This window comes from Pteronotus mesoamericanus, unplaced genomic scaffold (assembly GCF_021234165.1).
Source record: "Pteronotus mesoamericanus isolate MK-2021 breed Mesoamerican mustached bat unplaced genomic scaffold, CSHL_Meso_final scaffold_85, whole genome shotgun sequence".
Classification (NCBI taxonomy): Eukaryota; Metazoa; Chordata; class Mammalia; order Chiroptera; family Mormoopidae; genus Pteronotus; species Pteronotus mesoamericanus.
In genome coordinates, this window is record NW_026555329.1 from 18,437,913 (window position 1) to 18,463,992 (window position 26,080).

Below are 26,080 nucleotides of genomic sequence, written 5' to 3' on the forward strand. Positions count from 1 at the left end.
GCCCCTTCAATTAAGTTCAATAAATGATCTTACATGTAAGGAAGGCATTGTACCAGGCACGATGGGAATGCAAAGGTAGTCACTGCCCTCAACAAACTTGCATCCTGGTAAAGGAAGCTAAAGGCAGGCAGGCAGATGAACGGAGCTGCTGCTAATCCGTACATGCCAGTCTGTGCCTTTGAATAAAAAGAAAAATGTGCCTTTCCACATAGACGTAGTCATGCGGGTCAGTGCATGCCTTGGCAAGTAGAAAGCGAGGTTTTTGTCCCCACTTGTCCCTGGGCTTGACATCCTGCATGTGTGCAGGGCAAAACTTGCCCACGTAACCAGCAGCCTTGAATGCTAAATCAGAGGAGGGTGTGTGTGCGTGGTGTGTGTGTGTGTGAAAGTGAGGTGGGGGAAGGTTTGTTTGACCTATGAAAGGGGAGAACAGAGGAAAGTAGAAAGAGTGGGGCAGCTACAAAGTCCTCATGAAAGGAAATGTACATAATGGATACGTGGAACGTTCAGCAAGCGGAGGGGAAAAGAAACAGGCATTCCTGAGAGATGGATAACGGGAAGAAAAGACTGGAGACACCAACACAGAGGCTGATGGACAGCCCACTGTCTGTTCTGGCTGCAAAAGAGCTTGTATGGAAAAGGCCAGTGGTAAGAAATGTGGCTGAAGAGGTCACATGGGCCAGAGGAGAGAGGCCCTTGAATAGCAAGCACTATTTGAATTTTGTTCTGTGGGCAACAGCGAGAAATCAGAGCTTTCTGAGCAACAAAGTGAGAGGATCAAAGGTTGTAACTGACAAGCCAGCAAAGTAAAGAAGTGATTGGGAGGAAAAAAATTATGACCTCCTTCTGACTAGGAAGCTAAACGCCCATTTAAAAAAAAAAAAAAAAAAAGTCAGATCTACTACCAGCTTAAGCCTTTCTAGTCAGAAACAGTCTCAGACACTCTGAGGTAGATTAAAGAATGTGGACTATTTTTCAATGTCATGTTTTCCTAGTTTGAATGATTTTCAGTTCCAATTCCTTGAACACGTTTCAATGGAGAACATGCGTGTGCCCCAATCTGGTTTTCATAAAGTTCAAGAATAACTCTCAATAATGATACTGAATTAAAGAAAAAGAAAATAATGCTGGTTAGCTTCTTGTTTTACACATCCCACAGAAACAAATCTTAGTTTTCAATTGATGAAATTCTTATGTTGCTTGAGCTATGTTGGAAACATTTTCTTTAAAGCTTCAGAAAGACTTAAAATTATCCAGGTGGTATCAACAATTGAATTTACCAAAGCTCCGATCAATATGGATAAAGGAATGTCATTAAATTAGAAAAATCCAGAATTCAACCACTTGATTGCTTCCGCATTTCAGTTAAATCTCAGCAAATACGGCTCCAAACTTTGCACAGTCTGTTGATACTAAACTAGGGAAGCATAAACAGCAGGGGTATTTCTAGAAAACTGAAACACATAGTCAGCCATCAACTAGACTCCAACCCCACGAAGTAAGAACTCTACCTCCTACTTTCTCATTCATTCATTTGTTCCCTCTTCATCCATTCATCAAACAATGAGTGTCCACGAAGTACTAACTCAATCATTCCAAACATTTTAAAATATCTCAAAAGCCCCATCTCGAAATCAGAATTCTATGTACATTTGATAAAACGTCAAATTGATGCTGAAAAAGAGTCACAATACCTTGGGGCACCAGAGTTCTGCCACCTGAGGCTACGTTGTTTTCCTGCAAATCAGTCCTTGCAATATCTCCACAAGGAGTGGAATAGACATAGTTATTGTTATTTTATACTTGAAAGATTAGAAATGGAGGCGTAGTTATGTTATTCAACACTTTCATTTATTTTTAAAGCTTAATACATTAATTATACTATATATTCTATGTAAGGTAGAATACATGTAAAGTCTCAAACCAGCTCTCCAGGGTACGCCACATTTGACATGCCATCATTCATATGGAAACATTACGGCAGTATGATCTCAATTATCTAAATGTAAAGTTTGGAATTTGGTCATTTCTTGAGATGTTTTTAAGTACCCTGATGTTTGATGTAATGGTGGCAAATGTTTGGATGATTGACTGAATTTTTTATTTTTCATCCAAATGTTTAGGTTCCGTTTGAACAGTCCCCCAACTAAGCCCTGAGAGAGAAAGCTCCTCATCTAATTTGGAAAGTATGCATCAACCACCTAGAAGTAAAGTTTCTTGGAAAAAACCCTTGCAACCTCCTGCTGTTCATACAGCTACTGATGTAGTTGTTGCTGCCAGTTGTCATGGAATTTATAGACTGTCAGCATGAAGAGCGAAGGATGACATCACCCTGTCAGCTACACCGACTGGTAGAGAGTAAAAAAGCATTCCAGGAAAATTAATTGGCACTACTCAAATATGTAATTTTTTTGTTCTTTTTTTAACAGTACATATTTTGAAGACATATCCTATGAAAAACATTAGCACTAGAAATGCTATTTTAAAAATTTAATCATTTTCCTACGCATGTAACATTTTGCATTCAGTTTTTCAGTGTCATAATAAAGCATTACTAAGTTATATGATTAATACAATTTAGACAAATAAAATCAATTGGAAACAAGTTACCCTACCTTGATATTCTCAGCTCTATGAGAATATGTATCTATATAGATATTATTGTAGTTTTAACTTTTTACCTATTTCATTTCATTTTTTAAAATCTTAGAGCCCTAGAATTATTTTGAGGACTAATATTAAACATTCAAATCAAGCAGTTTACACAACGGGAAAAGTAATGACCCAGTTGATAAGAATTTTTGGACGATGTTAACTATCTAATCAGAGTGAACTTTCCTGACACTACAGTCAAACTCTGTTTGTATAAGGCTAGTGATCTCATCGACGTGGCTGCGTTGACCGTCAAAGCAAGGGCTGGGAAACACAAGCCTGCACGTCAAAAAGCTCGATGTAAAACTGAGGAGCCTGCCTGACTGTATTCAAACAAAAAAACACACGAGGTGTCATTCCAAGACGAACATCACATATTCATTATTTGCATCCTGTATAGTTCCCCTAAATTAGGACAAGCAAGGATCTAAAACTACGCTTTCAGGATCGGGCCACCTCTGTCTACCGTTTCTCGTGTCCTCTGCAGACGCAGAGCCAGAGGCTCCAGAGGAAACTTGATTTCTTTTTCATCTTGAGCAGACCGCCTGGTTACTGGCTGTCCCCGCAGAGGCGGCGCTCCCCTTGATCCGTATTGCCACATGTCCACTTGAACACCAGCTGACCCACTAAACTGCGTTCCACACCCTCAGCATCCATTTCGAGACAGGACAGTTTATTTTACCCCATTCACTGAGGGAATTCCACCGAGACGAGACGGGTGGAGCCTTCACTTCCAACGTCTCCCTCCGCTCACAGCACACCACTGTATTCAATTGCAGCCGGCTCCAAACCCTCCTTAAGTGGCTGTGGGGGCTGTTTTCTATTTTATGGAGCTAATGCAGGCCAGCTTAGGGATAGTACTTCCCTTTAACCACAGACCCAGATGCCTAGGACAAATAGCCTTTGGTCATTGCTGGCTGGGCAGCTGGTCCCCTATGCTCACATTTGATATGGTTTGTCCTTCTGCATGTGGCACTCTGCCCACTCCCCAGCCATCGTGCCCGGGTGCGAGCGATAGGGGTCCTGCATTCAACAGCAGCTCCTATTTCAAGTACCATCTCTTCTGGGGAGAGGTTGGTCCCCAGAGAGGGAATGGCCATATTGTTGCCATATGCTGTTTAATGGTGGCTGACATTTTATGTGCCTAAAAGCAAATGCTTAACTGTCAGAGGGCTCTGAGGCAGACATATCAGATGCTTCTAGCTACTAGTGAGCTAGTATGTATTTCTGCAAGTACCTAAGAAACCCACAGAGATATTTCTCTTGTTAATGGAAACATATGGAATTGGAGAACCTTGCTGTCGAAAACCTCTCTTAGAGGCAATCATGTAGCACCAGGCGTCTCACTGCGTGGAAGGTGTAAAGGTGGTAAAGCCAAGACACGGGTCACACAGCAGGTACTTAACTTTAATAGAGATGAAGGGAAAGGGTCTTGCTTCCTTCCGAGCTCCCTTTTCCTTTGCCTAAGTTTCCACCCCAGAGTGCATGTGCCAGTCTTCTAAACTCTAAGAGGAGTGACCGTCTACTGAAAGTTATCACCCCACTAGGCATGCGGTGCCCAGAAGCAAAGGTGGAGTAAAGATTGAGTAAGCTTAATTGCTACTTCTTGACTGAGTTTGTATTTTAAAAAATGGAACTCATTTTAAAGTTTGATTTCCCAAACATTGGAAATCATTCATTCTGATGACTTTTCTTAGAATCCCTTGGAATTTTCATGCTTTTCTATATTGAGACTATATCGTGTGCCTTGGCCTGTGTGCTGAGCATACAAAAGTTAATGCTCAAATCACAGTGAGATGTCACTTCACATGCACTAGGGTGGCTATGATTTTAAAATATTTACATATCAATTATACCTCAATAAACCCGGGGGGGGGGGACCACAAAAAAGGAAAATAATAAGTGTTGGTGAGGATATAGGGAAATTGGAACACTCATAAAATGTTGATAGGAATGTGAAATGCAGCAGCCGCTCTGGAGAACAGTCTAGAAGTTCCTGAAAAAGTTAAACATAAAGTTAACATATGACCTAGTAATTCCACTCCTAGTTATCTACCCAAGATAACTGAAAACATATGACTAAGCAAAAACTTACACATGAGTGTTCAGAACAGCATTATTTATAGAAGCCCAAAAGTGGAAACAACCCAGATGTCCATCAGCTGAGGAACAGATTAACACAATGTAGTAAATCCATACAATAGAACCATTATTCACCAATAAAAAAGAACACAGTACTGATACATACTATCAAATGAATAAACACTGAAAACATTATGTTAAGTGAAATAAGCTACAAAAGATCACATATTGTGTGATTTCATTCATATGAAACGTCTAGAACAGGAAATCCACAGAGGCAGAAAGTAGATTAGTAGAATAATCAAATAATTATTCAATCCTCTTTACCTGCCCTGGAAGATCTTCTTCTGTTTCTGAACCCCAAGAAAAACAAGTGAAAAGGTAGTGTTGACACACTTGGAGTCCCTAGTGCTGACTTCTTGTTCTGAAACCTACTAGCTATGTGAATCCTCTAAGGCTTAATTTTTGGGGGAGAAGGGACAAATTTTCAAATTATTTATTTATTTAAATTAATTTTTCATTACAGTTCATGTATCATTTTTTTAGGAGTACAATATAGTGATTAGATATTTATATACCTTACAAAATGATCACCCTGATAAATCTAGTACCCATCTGACACCATACATAGACATTACAATATTATTGACTATATTCCCTATGTTGTACTTCTATATCCCTGTAACTATTTTCGTAACTGGCAATTTAGTACTTCTTACTTGCTTATACCTTTTCTACCCACCCTCCCCAACCCTCTTCGATCTGGTGACTATCAATTTGTTTTCTGTATGTATAAGTTTGTTTCTGTTTTATTTGTTCTGTTTGTTTTTTAGATTCCACATATAAGTGAAATCATATGGTATTTGTCTCTCTCTGTCTGACTTATTTTACTTAGCATAATCCCCTCTAGATCCATCCATGTTGTTGAAAATGGTAAGATTTCATTCTTTTTTAGGGCTGCATAATATTCCATAGTACCATATGCACCACCTCTTCTGTACCATTCATCTGTGGGTCTATGCATGGACACTTAGGTCACTCACATACCTTGGATATTGTAGATAATGCTGCAATGAACATAAGAATGCATATATATGCATTTGAATTAGTGTTTTGGATTTTTTCAGATGAATACTCAGAAGTGGAATTGCTGGGTCATATGGTAGTTTTAATTTTGATTTTTTGAGGAACTTCCATACTGTCTTCCATAGTGGCTATACCAATTAGTAATCCCACTAACAGTAAATGAGGGATCCCTTCTCTCCACATCCTTGCCAACAAGTTGCAGCAAGTTGGCATTTATTGATGATAACCATTCTGACAGATGTAAGGTGATATGTTATTGTGATTTTCATTTGCATTTCCCTGATGATTAGTAATATTGAGCATCTTTTCATATGCTTTTGGCCATCTGTATATCTTCTTTGCAGATATGTCTACTCAGGTTATCTGCCCATTTTTAATTGAATTATTTGCTTTTTTGGTATTTAGTTGTATAAGTTCATTATATAACTTTGATATTAACCCCTTATTAGATATATCATTGGCAAATATCTTCTCCCATTCAGTAGGTTGTATATTTGTCTTTTTGTTTTGTTGGTGGTTTCCTTTGTTGTGCAAAAACTTTCTTGTTTGATGTAATCCCACTTGTTTATTTTTTCTTTTCTTTGCCTTGCTCGAGAAGACATATCCAAAAAGATATTGCTAAAAGTGATGTCAAAGAACTTATGGCCTATATTTTCCTCTAGGAGTCTTAACTTTTCAGATCTTACATTTAAGTCTTTAACCCATTTTAGAATTTCTGTGAGTAGAACCCAAGCGTCAATATTTTAAAAAATTTCATAGGGCATTCCCATGTGCAATCAAGTGAAAAAGTACTTTTTAAATCAATGGTTCTCAAACTAATCTGAACATAAGACTTATGAAAGACTTTAGAAAGTTTAGAGAGTTTATTAGAAACACAGATTCTTCCTTCAAATATTAAAAATAGAACTGCCACACAACCCAGCAATTCCACTTCTGGGTATTTATCAAAAACACTAATTTGAAAAGATACATGTACTCCAATGTTCATTGCAGTATTATTTATAACAGTCAAGATATGAAAGCAACCTAGGTGTCCATCAGTAGATGAGTGGATAAAGAAGATGTGTGGTATGTATATGCAATGGAATATTACTCTGCAATATTAAGGAATGAAGTTTTGCCACTTGTAACAATACGGGTGGAACTAGAGGGTATTATGTTAAATGAAATAGGACAGAGAAAAACAAATACCATATGATTTCACTTATGTGTGGAATTAAAACAGAAACAAACTCATAGATACAGAGAATAAACTGATGGTTGCCCGAGGGGAGGCAGGGAGAGAAATAGGTACAAAAGGTGAAGGGGGATAGGAGATACAAACTTCCAGTTACATTGTAAAATAAATAAGCCATAGGGATGTAGTGTAGAGACAGGGAATACAGTTAATAATAACATTGCACACTGACAGAGGGTTATTAGACTTATTGTGGTGATCACATCATAAGATATATAAATGAAGAATCACTATATTGTACACCTGAAACTAATATAATATTGTATGCTGCCAATAATACTTAATAATAATAATAATAATAATAATAATTAACCTTTCAGCCTTGGCCAGTGTGGTTCAGTTGGGTGGAGCGTTCTCCCATAACCAAAGGGTTGCAGGTTTGATTCCTGGTCAGGACACATACCTAGATTGTGGATTCAATTCCCAGTCTGAGTTCAATCCCTGGTCTGTGCATATGTGGGAGGCTTCTCCCTTGCATCGATGTTTCTCTATCTCCCTTCCTCTCTCCCTTCCTGTCTCTCTCAAAGCAATAAAAAAGAAATATCCTTGGGTGAGAATTAAAAAAAAACAAACCCTACAGATTCCTAAGTCTCAGCCTGGATCTACTTAATCAAAATTTTAAAGAGGCCTGTTGGTTTGTGTATTTAACCAGCACCCTGGTGCTTTGTAACACTGAGAAATGTGGAGAACCCAGTTTAAAACAATGAATTAGTGCACGGTCCAAGGTCACTGTGGGATAAATTTCCTCTCCCAGCAATGTCAGCCATGCCCGGGATATTTCCTTCACGGGGTCAACACATCATTTCCACCATCTGCCCAACTGAGATACACGCGCTACAATAAATATTTCTGTGCTCCAATGCCATTGCTTCCGTTCCTTCCACTTTATGTACTAGTTTTTACATCTCCCCTTACTCCTTCCCCCCTGCTAAATGAGTAGGCTCTTAGCAAATGTTCAAGGAAAAAGAGAGTGAAGGTTTATATCCCCACTTCACATTAGGATCACGTTCCAGCCTGACAGGGAACACCTGGGAGTTTTCTTGCTTATTATTAGGAGGACTAATGATCATTGTCACTGTCACACCAGGTTACATGGTTACGTGCTTGTGGGGGTTGTGCCAAAAATGTTGAGCACCTACTAAGGGCCAAACATACCATAGACATCACTTTATCAGTTCTATTAGGTGGGTAATTTTGCCTCCATTTTTTTGTTTTCCAGATTACAAAACTCAGACTCGGGCAAATAAAGCCATTGACTTAAGAGTAAATGAATAGTAAGAAGTAAAGCCCAGATATGAACTACAACTTGGCTGACTTAGAAGCCAATATGTTGTGAAACTTTGCATCAGTTCAATGAGGGTGCGTTTTCTCATTGTGACACACACTTCCTGCTCCTGCACGCCACACCTGTGACTTCATGCTGTGGGGACTGATAGTCACAGACTGAACCTCATGCATCCCCACATAGCAGAGGGGCTTTGGGCTCCTTGCTCAATAGAATAGCCTTGTCGTTGAGTCTCTGACCCCTCTCCAGCTGGACTTCTGTTGTGGGTGTAGAAATTGATCATCTGATTCAGCTCCTAGCCTACCAGTTGCAACAGGGGACAAGAGAGCCAATTAGTGCCAATTGTGGTGATATTTACCATGAGGTGGGTATTTCCTGCTGAGAACTGATTGAGACCAATTAATCATTTCATAGGAGTGTACTGAACAGCTATCAGCTGGAATCCAATTGGGTCACTACTGACAAGCTCTGCGATTATTGTCAGTGCTTTGGGAGAAAATGCTTTGTTTTCATCTTGTCATTATGCAGCCAAACCAAAAATGCCATTTCAGTGTGACAAGTTCTTCTTAAATGAATGTTTATCCCCCAAATAATTATGTGAATTGTTATTAATTATTGTGAAAAGGGAAGAGTTCCTCTGTGAGCTTTAGAAAACAAAAGAGACTTCCTACTTAGAGACAGACACAGGACCTGAGAAACAGTCTTTGGAACTCAAGAAACATGAAATAATATACATGTATTTTTAAAATATGAGGTTCATTATGAGATGGAATCATTTCAGGCAAAATGGTCACATTTCAGAAATTGGAGAAAGGGATGGCTTGTGTTTAGAAAGAAGTTCAAAAAACAACCATCAGGGAAATTTTTTTAGGTGTGTCCCACCTTTATCTCTACCTGAAGAGTTTCTTAGAATGCAAGACACATACTAAAATTCAAACACAAACACAAAGTTTGGGGGGATACATTCTAGGTAAAAAGTACCCAGTAGCAAGGTGGAGAATCTTGGTAACAAGTTCTGTAAGCAACAAAGCCATTCTTAGAAAGTAACTGCTTCAAACCATCAACCACACAACACACAACGCATTGGAAACCTTCCTTTTGCCAGGTGTCAGACTAGATGTGACCCATCACATGTTACATTGCAGAACAGAAAGGAAATGTCATTTTTATTACTTCTAAAAGGAAAGTTTGTTTCCCTTACAAACTTTGTAACAGGAAAAATGGCTCTCACTCCTATTTCAATTCTGACAGCTAGTAAGAGTTCTGTAGAGAAATTAGAACAAATGATACTACTTTTTTATATAAACATTTTATAATTGTTTTAGATTTTCCGAACAGTTGTGAATATCGTATCATTCCCCTACACCTCACAACCTGTTCTCCCTGTAGTTAACATCTTCCTTCTCATTACATTAGTATAGGACATTTGTCACAACTAATGAACCAATGTTGCTATACTCTTACTGAAGCCTATACATAATTTAGATGCTCTTAGTTTTCACACAATGTCCTTTTTCGGATCCCATCCAGGACACCATACTATATTTAGTCATCTCGTGTCCTTCAGTTTCTCAGACTCCCTTGTTTTCGATCATCTGTTCTGAGGCATACTGGTAATCAGGTATTTCCTAGGATGTCCCTCAATTTGGGTTTGACTTATTTGCCTAAACAAAGATCTTTTTAGGTCTTATAAAACATTTGGACAAAAAAAAAAAAAAAAAAAAATCCAAGATTTGAGGTTAGTTGATGAAAGGGGATTATAACACACACATTTAATTTTTATAAATTCATTTATTCCAAAACTTTACTACGGATAAAGCAAGGTGGGAATATGCCATCATATCTGATAATAATGGTCACTAAAACATGCTCAGGTCAAAGAAACATTTTTCAGTATAGACTTCCAATCCTTTACTAATTCTTTGTGTCTCTTTTTTAGGAAGTAAGAAACCCAGCTTGCTAGGCCTAGGATGGAATAAGGATGCAGTACAATCTGAGAGCAAACTTTCACTTTATAAAAAGAACAAAAAAGAATTGGAAGAGAACAATACATGGATTGCTTTATATATTAAAAAACACCAGCCCTGGCCCTGATCAGTGTGGCTCAGTTGGTTGGGCATCATCCTGCAAAGCGAGGGGTCCCGAGTTCGATTCCTGGGCAGAGCACATATTTGCCTTGTGGGTTTGGCCCTATCAGGGTGCTTAAGAAACAGCCTATCAATGTTTCTCTCCTTCTCTTTCTCCCTCCTCCCCTTCTCTCTAAAAATAAATAAATAATTTTTTTTAAAGCACCAACTTTCTTCAAATCTAATGTCTAAATCATGCTTAATTAAAAAAAAAGATGTTGATATTTGGATATGGCATGTGTCAACATCTAATCCTTTGATTTATGTGAATATGAACTAGAGAGAAGAGATTATTTCAGAGACAAGAAAAAGAGTTCCAATTTGACAGGAAAAAGTGTAGCCAGCATTAATTCCAGTGCTTGTTAAAACATGAAGGATTAATAGCAAAAAGAGAGGGAAAAATTGTGAATGTCTCCAGTTTAGTATCTTCAAAAATGCTTGGGGTTTCTAAGAATGGCTCACCCAAACCACATGAAAGTGACGTTAAGGGATTCAGCCACACGACTTCTCTAAATCAAGGGCTGGGACTGCTCCACTTTTACCATCAAACCATCTTACTTGAAGTGTAGCCACAAATTAAATTTATTTTTTATTGAAAAAGTACTAAGTCCTTGCAAAGGGGGCAAACACAGCGTTCTGAATGCGATCCTGCCCGCTCTCTGCCTCCTCCCTCCCCGCCTTGATAGAGTTAAGCCCCGTAAAAGGAGAGCCAGCTTCTTTGTCTATGAATTCTTTCTTGGCTGTGTTAAAAAAAGGCAATAGTTGCTTTCAGTTATAGAATCCAACAGAATTCAGTTATCAGGTGTTCTTTTTTACAAACAAAATAATAAGCAGGCTAATCAGATTCAGAACTACTGTATTGGCAAGACTGTCTAAACATGATCGTATGATAGAGAGATCTGTGTCTTGCTTTCTGAATTTGTAGGAACCAGTATTTATGCTCGAGAGGTCAAAAAGAGAGAGAAAGAATATGCAGTCTCCATGTGTCAGTCAGCAACACCTTGCTGATAAAATAAATCTACTTTTGGAAGGTCCACCCAAAGAGTCATGGAATAGCCCACATGAGATCATGACCAAGCCACTTAGGTCAGAAATTATAGAGGGATCATTAAAAAAAACAAAACAAAAAACAAAAAAACTAAAGTGTTCCACTATGCACAGGCTTTTTACCTTTTTTTTTTTTTTTTTTTTTTAAAGTTACTGTGATGGTTTTGCCAGCTGTCACTGCATGGAATTAGTCTAAATTTAGCAAGAAAATAAAAGAATTTGGCAAGAATAGGTCCTCTCTCACATTAAAACTATATGGTGAGCATAGATCTCAGGGAGGCAAAAGAGAAGCAGGTCCTACAGCAAAAGAAACAAGGTGGTTCAAAGGCAGAAGGTTGTTGTCTCTTTTTATCTGCCTGGAATTACTTAGATATGCATATGCCTAAGGCACAGAGATGACCAGATGACCTCTTAGGACTGTGTCTAGCTTGGTGCCTCTATTGATAAACTGCTACTTTGAAGTACTGAAAAGGACTAGAAAAAACTGGGTTTAAGTGCTTGCTAAAAGATGGATGCAAGAGACAAGAGCTAACTGATTTCTGTGATTGTCATCCAGTCCCAAGTCTCGCCCATCCCCCAATTTCCATACCAACCCTTTTTCGAATGAACATTCTTTGATGTTTAACAAGAGACCCAAAGACTGAGAGTGACTAGAGTGTGGAAAGGGTTGAAATTAAGTCCTGGTGGTTCATTTCTAAAGTGAGATAAATCCCCTTTTAACATAACATTTATGTATCATTGGAAGACCAAGAGATAACTATACATTTCAAATTCCCCAGTGTTCAGCCTGATCTAGTTTTTACAAGAACAACAAAACAATAAACAAACTCAGAAACAAACAAAAATGTATGAATAAAAATTCCTTTGGGACCAAAAGATTAAATTTACAGCACCCCAGGGATTTTCTTCTGTCCTTTCTGTCCGCCCCACGCCTTGCCCCTGGGGGAAACACCACCCAAAAGACTTAGAGTGTATATTTTAAAGGTCATTTACAGGGAGCTTAAACTTCCCAGTTCTGAAAAGAGAATGTGAAGGCATAGTAAAGGCCATTTGTCAATAGAATCCTGTCTGAGCCACCTCCTTCACTGAATGCTACGGGTGGTAGTGCTGCTCAGGTAGAAGAAATGTTATCGTAATTCCTGAACACATGTGTTCGAGTATACCCAATATGTGTGTCAGTCAGCTATTATAATGAAATGGGATATTTTGCGTTGTGAAGATCTAAATAAACACACACAAAGACCATACTTTTCTCCTTTTCCCTAAAAAAGAAAAAAAAATGATTTTATGTAAAGAGTAGAGCAATTTTCATAGTAATATGAGTTTTGTTTAGACTTGTGATGATGAGTATTTTATCTTTAGAATTGGTGGCTACTAAGATTTACAACGTGCCCAATGTGCTTCTCCAAGGGTTGAAAAAGGAGAGGTGTCCGATGTTCCTGGCAACCAAGGAACAATATGAAACCAGATAATGAAGAGTTAAGAAAAACTTCTCAGCCTGCTAATGAACTCCATCCTGCCCTGGTGAGACCACCCTCCTTTTTAAGTAAGAGGTAATTTAATATGCATCTAACTCAGTTGTGTTTGGGCTTCATCCAACCTAAGAGTATCAATGTGATAAATTATAACGAATTGTCTGCAATACTTCACAGAGTGACTATAACAGACCTGAAAAACAAGATGCCTAAGCCTGATTTTCCAGCTCCCTTTGAATACTTTTCGTCTTATTCAGACCACTCCAAAACTTGAAAATATTTCTTATAGCTCTCCCACACTGAAAGTTATGCTCTTTGAGCCTCCATTTGATTAGATCCACAGTTGTTGGCTGTCTCTATTAAATCAAACCCCGCACTTGAAAATGACACCAACAGTGAGACTGGCCAAATAATATAGGGAGAGAACTAACATGGATCTTTTCGTTTCCAAAGGGTTTCTTTACATGTTAATTTCCTTTGGTAATCCACACAGCGTGCTGGGAAGTAGGTTAGTGAAATAGACTGATTCCTATTTCAGATTCTGAAAAAGCCCCTGGATCCAGGCATTCTAGTGTCTGTGGGGAAGATAGGCAGAGACTGAAAAAGAGGTCAAGAAACTCAAATTCAAGCAGGGCCTATTATCACTGCTGTGTGACTCAACTGCTTTAAGACAGTTTCTCCATTTAGGTTAAAAACCACTGTTCTAGAGAAAAGGCCACCTTCCTTCCTTTTAATGGCTTTAGGTTGTTCCAGCTCTTCAGAATGCAAAAGCAGGCCTGTTATTCCTATAGATAATGCTATAATCCTCCATAAATAAAAGTGATTGGACTGGTATTAGGCTGTTTCCTGCACTGGTCAGGGGACAGCAGCCTTTAGGGTAACACACAAAATTTGGGGCAGAAGTGGAAATTTTTTTTTCCATATTCATACAGCACAGATGTTGTATAAAGATCCACGGGCTGGTAATCAAGACTGACACTCTGGGTGAAAATCAAGTAATTATATCAGTTTAATTTCTTCATGGGCAAAATAAAATGAGCATTTTGAACTTGTAAGCCTCAGAGCGGGAAGAGACCGATGTGTTTTTTTTCTCCGTGTTGTCTGTGCCTAAGACAGTTCCTGAGAACTAGTAGGTATTTGTCTTCATTTCCTATTGCCACTATAACACATTACCACCCACCGAGTGGCTTCAAACAATACAGATTTATTATCTTACAGTTCTGGAGGCTAGATGGAGTAAAATTGAGGGGTTGGCAGGGGCTCGGGGAGAGAATCAATTTCCTTGCCTTCCCTCCAGCCTCTGGAGGCCGGCTTCGCTCCTTGGCTCATGGCCGGCCACCTTTCATCTTTAAAGTAGCAATGGCTGGTCGACTCTTGTTCATATCACATCACTTAGAGTCTGTTTCCATCATCACATCTCCTTCTGAGACTAACTCCCCAGCCATCCTCTTTCACTTATAAGGACCCTTGTGATTACATTGGGCCCACCCAGATAATCCCGGATAATCTTTCCATCTCAACAGCCTTAATCACATCTGTAAAGTCTTTTTGCCATGTGAGGTAACATATTCACAGGTTCCTGTATGACGAGGTGAACATCTTTGGGTGGCCATTATTAGGCCTCTCACGGTGTTCAATAAATATTTGATCGACCTGTAAATATTTTGAGAAAATAGTAAACAAAACACTGTGAATTATTTGTAAATTTAGTTAATTCCCATGGCTCATCACTAGCCAAAGCCGTGGTCCCATGTATACCGCACACTTCTGAGCCTTCCCAGACACACAATCTTCATACTCACGCACCCTCATGTTCGTCTGGCCCTGTTTTGGCTCAAAAAATGCACTCTGGTTCTATTCGAGTCTCTATTGCCTGGTGGATAGATTATTATCTGTTGTGATGCATGTTCCTCACCAAGATAAGTGAATTGTTTACTGTCACATAAAGACAAAGATATAGCCATAATAGAGATTTAAAACTCCTGTCCATCACTCTGCATCTCAGCTCATATCAAACCCCCTTCTCCAATTACCATTTCAAACAGATCAACCAGCCAAGAAGAGGAGGTGGTAATCTTCAGGCAGCAGTAAACACACACAGAGCATATTGAAATCCTACCAGAGAAAATGGAAGCTTTGCCATTAACAACCTCTGAGTCTTACTACCTTCTCCCTCCAACATAAACACCTCAAATCTAAGTCACAATCACCAATTTACTCTCCCACTAGAGGTGCTACCGACCATCATGTCAATCAAGATCCATACACCTTGTGTCACAACTTTTTCAAATTTGTCTTCATGGTGTTAAATTACATATGACAATAAGCTATCTCCAACTGCCACCCAACCCTTCTCCCACCAAGGCAGTTTCAGGATAATTTTGGCAGGCAACTATTAGGAACCTTGGTGATGGACACTTACATACTTCCGCGTTGAAGTTTTTCAGTTGTTTTGAAGCAATTGACATTTTTAAGCCTGTTAGTCTCTGTCGCTTGGATAAACTTCTACCAGTTCTCAGTTAAAACAAACACAGGAACCTTGTCTTATTTTTAACTTAATGGTAGCATTCATAAAGAGATGACAACCTACTATATTTGTCTAATGCCAGTTCTATCAATATATTTATTGTGTTTAACTGGTGTCCAAGAGAAATTAAACACTGTCCTTAAGTATGTTGACAGTAAAGTAAGAGATAAGTATTGAGAACTAGAATGAAATGAGATAACACTTCAGAATTTTATATACCAGGCATTCTTTTCTTTTTAAATCTGGCAATGAATGATACCATATTATACCAGTGCCAAGTCCACAGATTTACTTATTGATTACCTTAAGTACAAACAATATCTCTCTGTGGCCTAGAGGAAATAGCTGTACAAAACTCACAAGGTGTAAATCCTCCTCAGCAATTTTCTCTGCAGTTCTAGTAGGTCTTCAAATATCTAGCACCAGTGTTGCTACATATAAACCTAAGGTGGGTTTGGCAAAGCACATAGCTCTCACTGAAGAATGTGAATTTATATGGGAAAATCTAGTTCAAAAGTAAACAAATCTCTATTATATTTGTCCTTATTTAATTCCATATTCTTGAACAGGAGCCTTAAAAAGTAGAGAAAATGGGTAAATTTATATACATGGAATTGATAATATTTAATATCAAGAAGCAGGACAAAGAAACACAAAATAAAGTTGAATTTCTAAATAACTACTTCTGGAGTCCAAAAATGTCATAACTTGATGGCAATAATGTCTTTCATATGGCAAATACAAGGTACTGTGGAAAGTTCTGTGTCTATATTTGCCAGGTCAAAGGCAGAGTTGAAGAAATTGGTCGAAAGGCAAAAAAGTAAATTAAAAAAAAACTACTGTTTTCCAAGCCAATCGGACCAGGAGGGCAATAAGAGTTTCATTTGCCTGTATACCTCAGTTTTGCACCCCATGCCTTCCAAAATGCAGCCCAGGGCTCCAGCTAGCTGCGAGCTGTCACACATCTGGAAGAGTATTTTAAAACACATTCAAAATGTTCTGACTGCATGATGCCAAGCATCTGGCAATACAAACTTCTCGTAGGTATTTTTCTTCCCCAGAACTCAGTCCTGTGTAGACGGCCCTTGTGCCAGATTTCGAACGTTTTATTTGTGGAATGACAAAAATACACACGCAAAGCTAAGGCTTTCCTTATGACTTTGATTTAGGTAGATGTAAATGATGCTAGCAGAGTTGCCATTGATTCTTGCATTATTTGAACTCTCCCTCTGCCCCCCCCCCTCCCCAAAGCCCTTCAGTGGCCTCTGTTGGTCATGCCCACCCCAGGAACATTCTCTCGCAAATGAACAGCACTCACTCGTCTAAATAGTAACTGACTTTATTGGTTTCATTCCACAGCAAAGATGAGGAAAAGCGAGGCTTCTAGTTTTCCCTGTCTAATAGGAACCAGCCCCAGGAATACCTGTGGTTCACCAACCATCCCCAAACCATTTGCAGGACCTTGAGGTAGGAGGTAGGTATTCTTCATGTGAGGTCGTCTCCCGCTGCATGCAGACTGGCTCAGCCTCCCAGGGGCCTTTTCCACAAACTACCCTACACATCCCTATCTTCACTTCACTTTCCACTTTTCATACTGAGTCTTAAGTCTGATGGCACCACAGTGGGTAAAATATGCACTAATTATCTGAGTTTTGTAGCTTGTAATCTACCGCAGATGACACATTCTTGTTTTTTAATTCTCACCCGAGGACATTTATTTTTTCTCTTTTAGAGAGGGAGGAAGGCAGAAAGAGAGAAAAGGAGAGAAGCATCGATGTGAGAGAGAGATACATCTATCGGTTACCTCCCATACACACCCAGACCAGGGATGGAACCCTCAACCAACTGAGCCATACCCGCCAGGGCCATTCTTGCTTTTGACCTAGGGGAGGAGGGATAAATTCCTCATAAGCTGGGCAGACACCATCTTCATCATGTGACCTTGGTTGCTAGACACAATAAATGTCTGCTGAATTGTTCTGGATAAAATACAGTCTGCCCCAGTGTGGAAATACAGATCCTCACATTTTAAACTTGAAATGAAATTTAACAGGAGTCAGGTTTGAGCCTAAGCAGTGTTGACAATGTGGAGAGTCATGGAGAGCTGGCTGGTGGGACAGGTCTTCCAGAACCCTACTTGCAGCAGGGTGCTACTGTTAAAATATAACGACCGCATGCAGTACAAACTTGGGAGACAGTGGGGTGCCAGCTTGCATTATTTAGGCTTCCTTGAGACAAAGAATAGACACTTAGGGGAGGGAATCATTCTGTCTCCTTCTTCATGGAACAGTCCCGACCTGACTGGCTTCCGTTCTACAAGTCCCTGGGTTGTTCGGGGTTCTGGCGCTTGGCCCACGGCCATGGAAACCAGCACATGGGTGTGAAGCTCACGCCGGAGGTGAGTGGCAGCCAGCCCCAGGGTGCCTGATGGGGAAGGCAGTAGGGCTGGGGGCTGGGGACCCAGCGAGCTGCCCTCAGCATCACAGGTGGTCCTTGCAACCTTGTTTGTGAACACACTCGCAGCCTCCTTTGGGAGCTTCCAGGAAAAAAAGTGGGGGAATTTGAAGAGCTCAGAAATCCTAAATTACAGATGAGGTGACCACTATAGAAATATGGTTTATACTGTGAACAAGATCTCATTTAACTAGTTATATGTGACCTAAGAAAACCTGGATTTGATAGATTTCCTGCAGAGATAGACAGGAAAAATGAATTTAATGACACTAAGCAACATAATATTTTGCTATTTTATAACATATAATAGCATAAGATAATGCTGTTTCAGGTTTAAATAGATTCTAAATCAAGTATTTGAAGCAGTTTCATGAGCCTCTGAGTTAAAATCATACCTAAGGAAAAATGTAGAAAGCATCCGAAAGGGTTAATAGTTCCAAGGTGGAGAATGTATTTTAACCCAGAATTCCTCAAGAAAACCAGTTTGCTCTGTCGGTTTTACCAATAGCAGCAATTGGTGGCTGGTATTCTAACCTTTAGTTGGTTTTGTATTGATGAAAAATCAGAATCAGGGATTATTACTTTTACAAAGAATGTTTAGACATCCTAGTGACATGATCACTATATAAAATATAATTCAAATTATCTCAGTTTAAACACTATGACAGCCAAAATCATTTAATATTTTACTATGGAAACTATTTTAATAATTTTAACCACTTTTTAGATTATATCAATTCTTTGAGATGAAGTATGACGGAGAATCAAAATAATCTTTGTCAATTGAGCTCTGTTGCAAAAAAAAATGATTTCCATTCTTCTGCAGGGGTATTAATGGATGTAACCTTCCGGGTGCCTTTCCCATGCGTTTCTCTTCTTCCCCTGCCTCTCCTGTCTCCCCAGCTCAAAGAGCCTAACACATGAAAACAGGCTCTGCTTAATGATCCCCTTTCCTCTGCTTTCTCCCATTCTCTTTTATTCTCATTCCCAATGCTGCATCTCTCTTCTCATTTTCCTTTTTTCTTTCCGGGGAATGACCACCTCAAAGGATTAATTCAGAACAGGCAGCAGAAAATGGTAACGAGAGTGGGTAAATCAGGATGTGGATTTAAAATCAAGAGGTATTTTAAAGGAGGAGAGTTACTCAAATTAAACATATGTTAAGAATATGGGTTTGTTGTTCATGGCATACCTGCTGCTGCCTGCGATCCCACCCTCATCGGATCAGCCTTCAAGGGCAGAGCATTCCCTAGTGGAATAATAAATACAGCGGCTTGAGTGGATAGGGATCTAAGCAGCCCGGCGAACTTCCTTTCCGCGTGGTCTGACTTCACTGTTGGAACACAGGTGGCAGCTGAACTAGCTGAACTAGTGAAATGGATCATGGCCCCTCAGGCTGAGAGCCAGAGAGAACAGAATTCAGGGTCCAAATATCAGGCTTGGGGCATATATAAATTCTAATATAGGCCTTGGCATGTTCACCAAACTCCGTTTTAACTGATACTGCCCATTTTCCAACACATCCTCTTTCTTGCCTCGATACATGTAAACCACGCAGTAAAAATCCATTCATGGGCCTTTTAAAAACATGCCGTGCATAACATTAGAGTGTTTTTCTTTGGGCTAACCTGCCACTGACCTAAGGGTATGGCAAATCCTGCTCTTTAGGTCAAAGTGAAAAGCTGGCCCTATTTCTACACTTCCATCCTTCCCAAAGTATTGTATTTTGCAGCCCACTGCTGTCCTAGAATAAGGGACCCAAACATTATTATATAAACTAGTCATAACTATACTCATTAAAAGTTTTCAGTAGGATCTATATAAAATAGAAATATATGACTTATTTGCTCATTTATACCCTTCCTTGTTTTAGAAGAGCTTAAAGGTTGAGAGCTGTAATGTAATATATTTATGGGCCAAATCCATTCCACTGATGGACAAGGTTCAACAGTTTTGGATATCTCAAGATAAGAATCCATGCTATAGACAACATTAAAATATCCATGACGGTTTTGAGGGAAATATTTTAAATTTGGTATTGAAATAATATAGGACTGAGAATCTCAAGAGTCTCTTTTCCCATTTATTTTGACATTATTTTAGAACACCAGAAGTACCTAACTAGCTGTGAAATTATTACAGAATAATAAAGAGTAACTGGTTTTCCTTTATACTGTCTATAAAAAATAGTACTTGGCCAACTAAATGAGTAGTGTTGGGAAATAAATATTTTCTAAGTCCCTCAAGCATAAATGTATAGTTATGAGCTGTAACACACAGAAAACAAAACATCGCTAACTCTTTATTAAAGCAATCAAGCTCCTTGATGTTTAATTACTAGTTGAGGCTATCACATACTCTTAGAGTTAATATACTTTACTGCAGCAACAACATCCCAAATCAACAGATATCATAGTAGAGGACCTGCTGTATGAAAATTTCTATCTAGTTTGGCGAGTGTGCTCATTTACTTTTCAAAAAAAATTCATTTAGTTATCTCCTTTAGTGAGCCATAGATGACTTAAGAACTGGCCTTCTTTCTCCATGTTGTCTGAATTTGTGATGTTTTACAGAACTTGGCTCAAATGTCCCTCTTACAAAGGAGAGAACATACTGTACTGTTCTAAAGGCAGGAGGTTTGTGTTAAGTCTGTCTCAGTAGCTTTCAGTATGCAGAGGGGGAAATACAGTGAAATCCAGTTCCAAAATTTAGCAAATCTTCTCAATTTTACCAAATGTATTAAAGGGAATGCCGTGAAACACATAGCGGGCATGATCAAAGCCTGGTTTGGGGGAGAGGGATGGCAGGCCGAGCCCAGGTAGAACTTTCCTTTTCCTGAGCATCTTTCCCCAAAGGGAAGTCCTGTCAACAATTTTACCGGCAATAGGCAGACACAATGTTGTCATGCGTTTGATAAAATGATGTTAAAGGAAGCCAGGCTGGGGACAAAGACTGTGAGACACCTAAGGAAGGTGGTGGCGGAAAGCAGGTGGTATCGTATCTGTGTGCTCATTCTCACCATCAGAAACCCAAAGCCAGCGGCCCTGCTCCCAGACTTGGTCCCTTTGGCAACCCAATGTGGCTGCCTGTGTCCATGATGAGCAGTCCCTTAGGACGGAACACCAGCATGCTGGGGGACTCTCCAGCTCTGGCCAGAGCTGGGGGGTTTGCCCTGTGACGGCAGCCGGAGTGGTGTTCACAGAAGGCGAGATGACGGTGGCAACGGAAGACGAGATCATTCGAGAGAGTTCAGGGTTTGAATAACCAGTGGGTCCAGAGAACCACAGAGCTTCCTTCAAACTCTGAGATACTACAATTCTGTATTTTAGTGAGTCTTATGAGAAAAGTAGTTAGTCATTTATGAGAAACAGGCACACAAAAAACAAAATCAAAAGCAAACAAACAAACAAACAAACAAACCCTTTCATTCCGCTTATGGTAGAACATGGTCAAATTATCATAAAATAGGAATTTGACTTAGCTTGGATTTACATTCCCATTTACTTAAAAATGAGTAGGAGATGAAACAAAAATACAGTCTCTGGTCACAAGTATTAAGTGGGTAAGGAGGCCAAACTATGGATCAGTAGCTAAAATTGGCTAATATCATGTCTCTGTTACTAAAACAAAATAATGTTATAATGGGAATCTCCACAAGTCCATGCAGATTTTGTGCACTTCTGCCTGTCCTTTCTACCCCATATTTTTCTTTGCATGTGCATGTGTGCATGTGTCTATATGTATGAGTGTGTCTGTGTGACGGTATGTGTGTGCATGTGTGTATGTGTGTGCACTTTGCTGTCAAAGGAGCACATTTGCTTTGATTGTAGAGCTCTTCCCAGACATTAAAAGCCAGTTTTTATACTTAGAAAATGTTCAAAATGTGTTCCTTTCTGGGGGAGCTAAAATCTGTGCCACCTTTGAGAGTTAAGCCCTTTCAAGCCCATCAACTGTTGTTTGAAACTTTCTGATTCTATTTTTGTAGAATCTTCATCCCATGTTTTCTGAAAGGCTGTGAGCCCTTAGACGAACATTCTCCTAGACACCGCCGAAGGCCTTCGTCGGTGCCACAGGTAGCAAGCACAATGACACACATCACTAAATTAGTACCATTCCCACACAGGAATTCTTTTTCAGGAGCTGTTTGCTGGCTGCCCAGCTGTGGGATCAGAGGGTGGGATACTTTTTATTTTAGACATAAGAAAGGCGATGCGGGAGCCAAGCTTTCAGTGATGGGGGCCTTTCAGGGTCCCTGGGGTAACTGTTGCCCATCTTGTGCCAGAGAACAGTGTACAACCTCACTCTTCACACAGAGTCCCCACCAAGATTAAAAACCACATAGAAGGCAAACTAATTTACCCAAATGTGGACCAAGAGCACTTTGTTTTAGAAATAGTATGGCGGGACGGAGGGAGGGTGCTGAATAAGCCAAAGAGAAAACTTGAGCGTCAGCTGCTTATCTGTTGTTCTTAGGAAGGTGAAGCGATTTGGGCAACACTTCGTGGGCTCTAAGGATATTTTGGCCTCTCTCTGCATCGTGCTCTGGAGCTACTTTCCCCCATTTTTTTCATGCTGTCTCTGTAACACAACCTCCTTACATAGTTTATCTCAGGAAATGACAATTGGCTGTCGAATCCCATACAAATTGATTGGATATGACAGCTTAAAGGAATAAATCTTCTGCAGAGAAGAAAGTTTTTACTTACACTTTTGTATGTTCAATCCTTTTTCTTTTTTTTTACCCCTTCTTGCTTAATTTTATTATTTCAATTAGATCACTTAAAAATCAACACATCACATACCAACCTCCCCTAAGAGCAATCATAGGATTTGATGATTTTTCTGATACACAGGCTAGGGTTTCAAATTTGCATTATTTTATCTACTGAATTAACTATGAATTCTAAACCAAACTAATGCTTCCATGTGTTTTTAAACATCTCTAATCTAAACCATCTGCAGAGGCACGGTTTTGCAAAGGCATCCCTTTCAGGACACTCTGTGGATTTTGTCACTGCTTGAGGTTTTGGCAAACCATCAACATTACTATAATTCTCTTTCATGAAATATAACTTTTGACTAGGATTTTTAGAGTCTTGGGTGTGTGTGTGCATTTATATGAGTGTGGGTGCTTGTGTATAATTTTTGCTCCTGTCTCTTTCTCTTTTCAGAAGACCATATTTACATTAAAACTTATTTTAAAGAAATAAAGGTTTTTGTTGTATATAAAAATAAGTTTAATTTCAACTACTGAATGTGCCAAACCAAGTTATCAAGAAGTAAGAAAAAGCACTGCTAAATAACACACCTTATTGTATGTAGGGTTGGAAATGCTTTCAAAACAAACCAAAAGAAGACATCAGCCTTAAGAGAACAACAACAAAAGAAAGTATAGATATTTTAAATGATCATGGCAACAATGATTTGTAACATATAAGATATCACCTCTGTACACTTATAAGGAGATTACAAGAAAATATTGACTAAACTTTCACCTAAGAAAAGCAATGTCTTGTTTAATTGTTTCTCTACCAACAAACACATCATTTTAAAATTATGAATCAAGCATAAGCATGCGAAAAGCAATGTGTAGACTACCCATTACAGCAAAGGTTAAAAAACTTCTCCAGAAGTAAGGATGATGATTCTACTTGCAAAAATTGTCTTTGATATTAATGTTTTCAAATTATTCCAAAAATCAATCACAAAAATGGAAAGAGTATCTGTTTTGCTGTGAGCCATTATCTGAGATGAATTCAAATAACACTGTGACTACTGGGGAATATTAATGTCTCTGTATGTATTAATAACATGATATGTTCAAACAACCTCTTTCATTCAACAATATTAGGCAACTTACACACACACACACATACACACACACCCCTCCCCCAGAAGTTTTTGGTCAAGATCGTAGAGAGGAATAAAAAGGTTTATTTTTTTTTAGGGATAGCCTAAAGCCCAGAAGTGGGTCTTTGCCTTAAATATAATGATGCCAAAGCAATGCACAGGCACTCCTCCGAGGAGGGAGCAGCCTAGAACACTCCTGGTGGGTGCGAACGGCCTGGGCCACATCACAGCCCACCCCCTGCTGCCTGCCCTTTCCTCCCCTGGCACGGGGTCCCCTATGCCCACACCTCTGAGGGAGAGGGAGGCCCTTCTAACACTTTCCATTTAGACCACCTGGTATATTTTAAAACCTGCTTCTGCCCATATTAAAATGTTGTAGGATAAAAAGGAAATGGAACAATCTGATATTCCAGAGGATGGAAGCCCCACCTAGGGGGCCTGGATCATATGTCTTTGGGAAGAACAGCTCTTAACAGACATACTAATCTGGCCTTACATGAAAGGAGAGCGTTTGCCAGTCCCATCTTCCTTATGCGTGCACCGGGCTCCACGGAGCGAGTTTCACATGGCAAATGGCCAGCTAGTCTATACAGACTTCAGTGCAGCCACATTAGCCCTGCAGAAACCAGAAGTTTCCTTCTAGGAAGCCTCTGCCTGAGGCAATCAGTGAGTAATTAAGCCTTGGAAGCAAATGCATCTGCACCTAGCACAGGGCGGAAACAGAATTAGCAGGGATGATATGCAAGCCATGCACACTAGTACAACTTCGCCAGCTACTAGGATGTTCAGATCATTTTGTACTTGTTGGTTAGATGCTCTCCTCCAGGCCCTCTCGGGGCTCCCCTTCTGCCTGGCCCTTCCCTTTTTCAGTCAGCAGCTGAAGATGCACTTCCCGACAAAATAGGAGTCCTCGCCCATGCCATTTGGACGGGGCCATACTGATTGCTCCCTATCTGAATTTCATTTCTGCATATTAGGTAACAATTATAGCTGATATTCCCTAGTTACTTACTCTGTGGCTGGCACTAAGTACTTCATAGATATTGTTTATTTCACTCTCATGTATGACTTGCCCAAGGTCACAGAGCTTCTAAGTGATGGGTCCCAAATTATAATCCCAGGCTGTATGACCAGATAGCCCACCCATAACCACTGTGTGCTTAACCGCCTCCCAGCACTCAGTAAATATATCATCATCATTTAGTTCTGAATCAAAAGTTTAAATGATTGTATTGAGAAAACTTTGGCGTTCTCTCAGGTTCCCTCTTCATTTGGCATTTGTATATAAAAACCACACACGAGGATCTGACCAATGTGAAGTGAGCTGGCCAGGTGATGGGAATTAGGGCACGGTGGGAACTGCGGCGAAGTGGAGTCCCTATGGACAGAGGACAGCCTCTTTTCAGCTCAGCCAATCGTTATGCTGAGGACCTGGCCATGGTGGGCACCTCCCAAATCTCTGTTGAATGAATAGGTGAATAAATGAATCTAAGTCGGGTAAAATTTCTTTAGGAAGATATTCAAGCAATAAAAATAAGAATGCCAAGGTGTAAACTTCCTCCCATGAGACTCACGCAATAATAGTGAAAAGGCCAAATGTAAAGAGGGAACTTTATCTTCTCAAAGCATGTTCATCTGTTACTATCACTGAATTACGTGCCCAGAAGCTGCTACATTGAAACCCTAAGCCCCAATATAATGGTATTTGGAGATGATGCCTTTGGCAGGTAATTAGGTTTAGATGAGGTCATAGGAATGGGCCCTCATGATGGTATTAGACACCAGGAAACTGCGCTATCTACTTCTATCACACAAGTAAATAGCTAGAAGGCAGTTGTTTCCAAGATAGGAGAATGTCTGGCACCTTGATCTTGGACTGACCCGTTTTCAGAACTGTGGGGAAATTATTCTGTTGTTAAAGCCACCCAGTCTACGGTATATTGTTATGGCAGCATGAGCAGACTAGTACACCTCCATCATCTCTTTTATCCTCACAGTTATCCTAAGAAGTAACTAGAGCTCCATCAGCCTTCAGCACAGACCCCTGAGAGTACCCATCTCCCTTTGACCACGGGGAGTGGCTGGTGCAGGGCGGAAGGATAAGGGGAGTGACAGGACGGAAACCTTACGCTGCCACAGGGTTCTCGCCCCTCTGCATCACTCCTCCCTGGGGCGATTCCCCGAGGAAGCAAGCCCGGTGCAGACGGTTCGATCCTGGGCATGGGACGGGGAGGAAGGGCGTTTAGGGAACTGAATAAA

At 39.8% G+C, this 26,080-nt stretch overlaps 1 protein-coding gene across 6 annotated transcripts in view; it reads right to left on the reverse strand.

The window, feature by feature from the left end:
• Positions 1 to 26,080, reverse strand: part of DYNC1I1 (dynein cytoplasmic 1 intermediate chain 1) — a 297,318-nt gene that overhangs the window by 67,377 nt on the left and 203,861 nt on the right. The window lies entirely within an intron of this gene.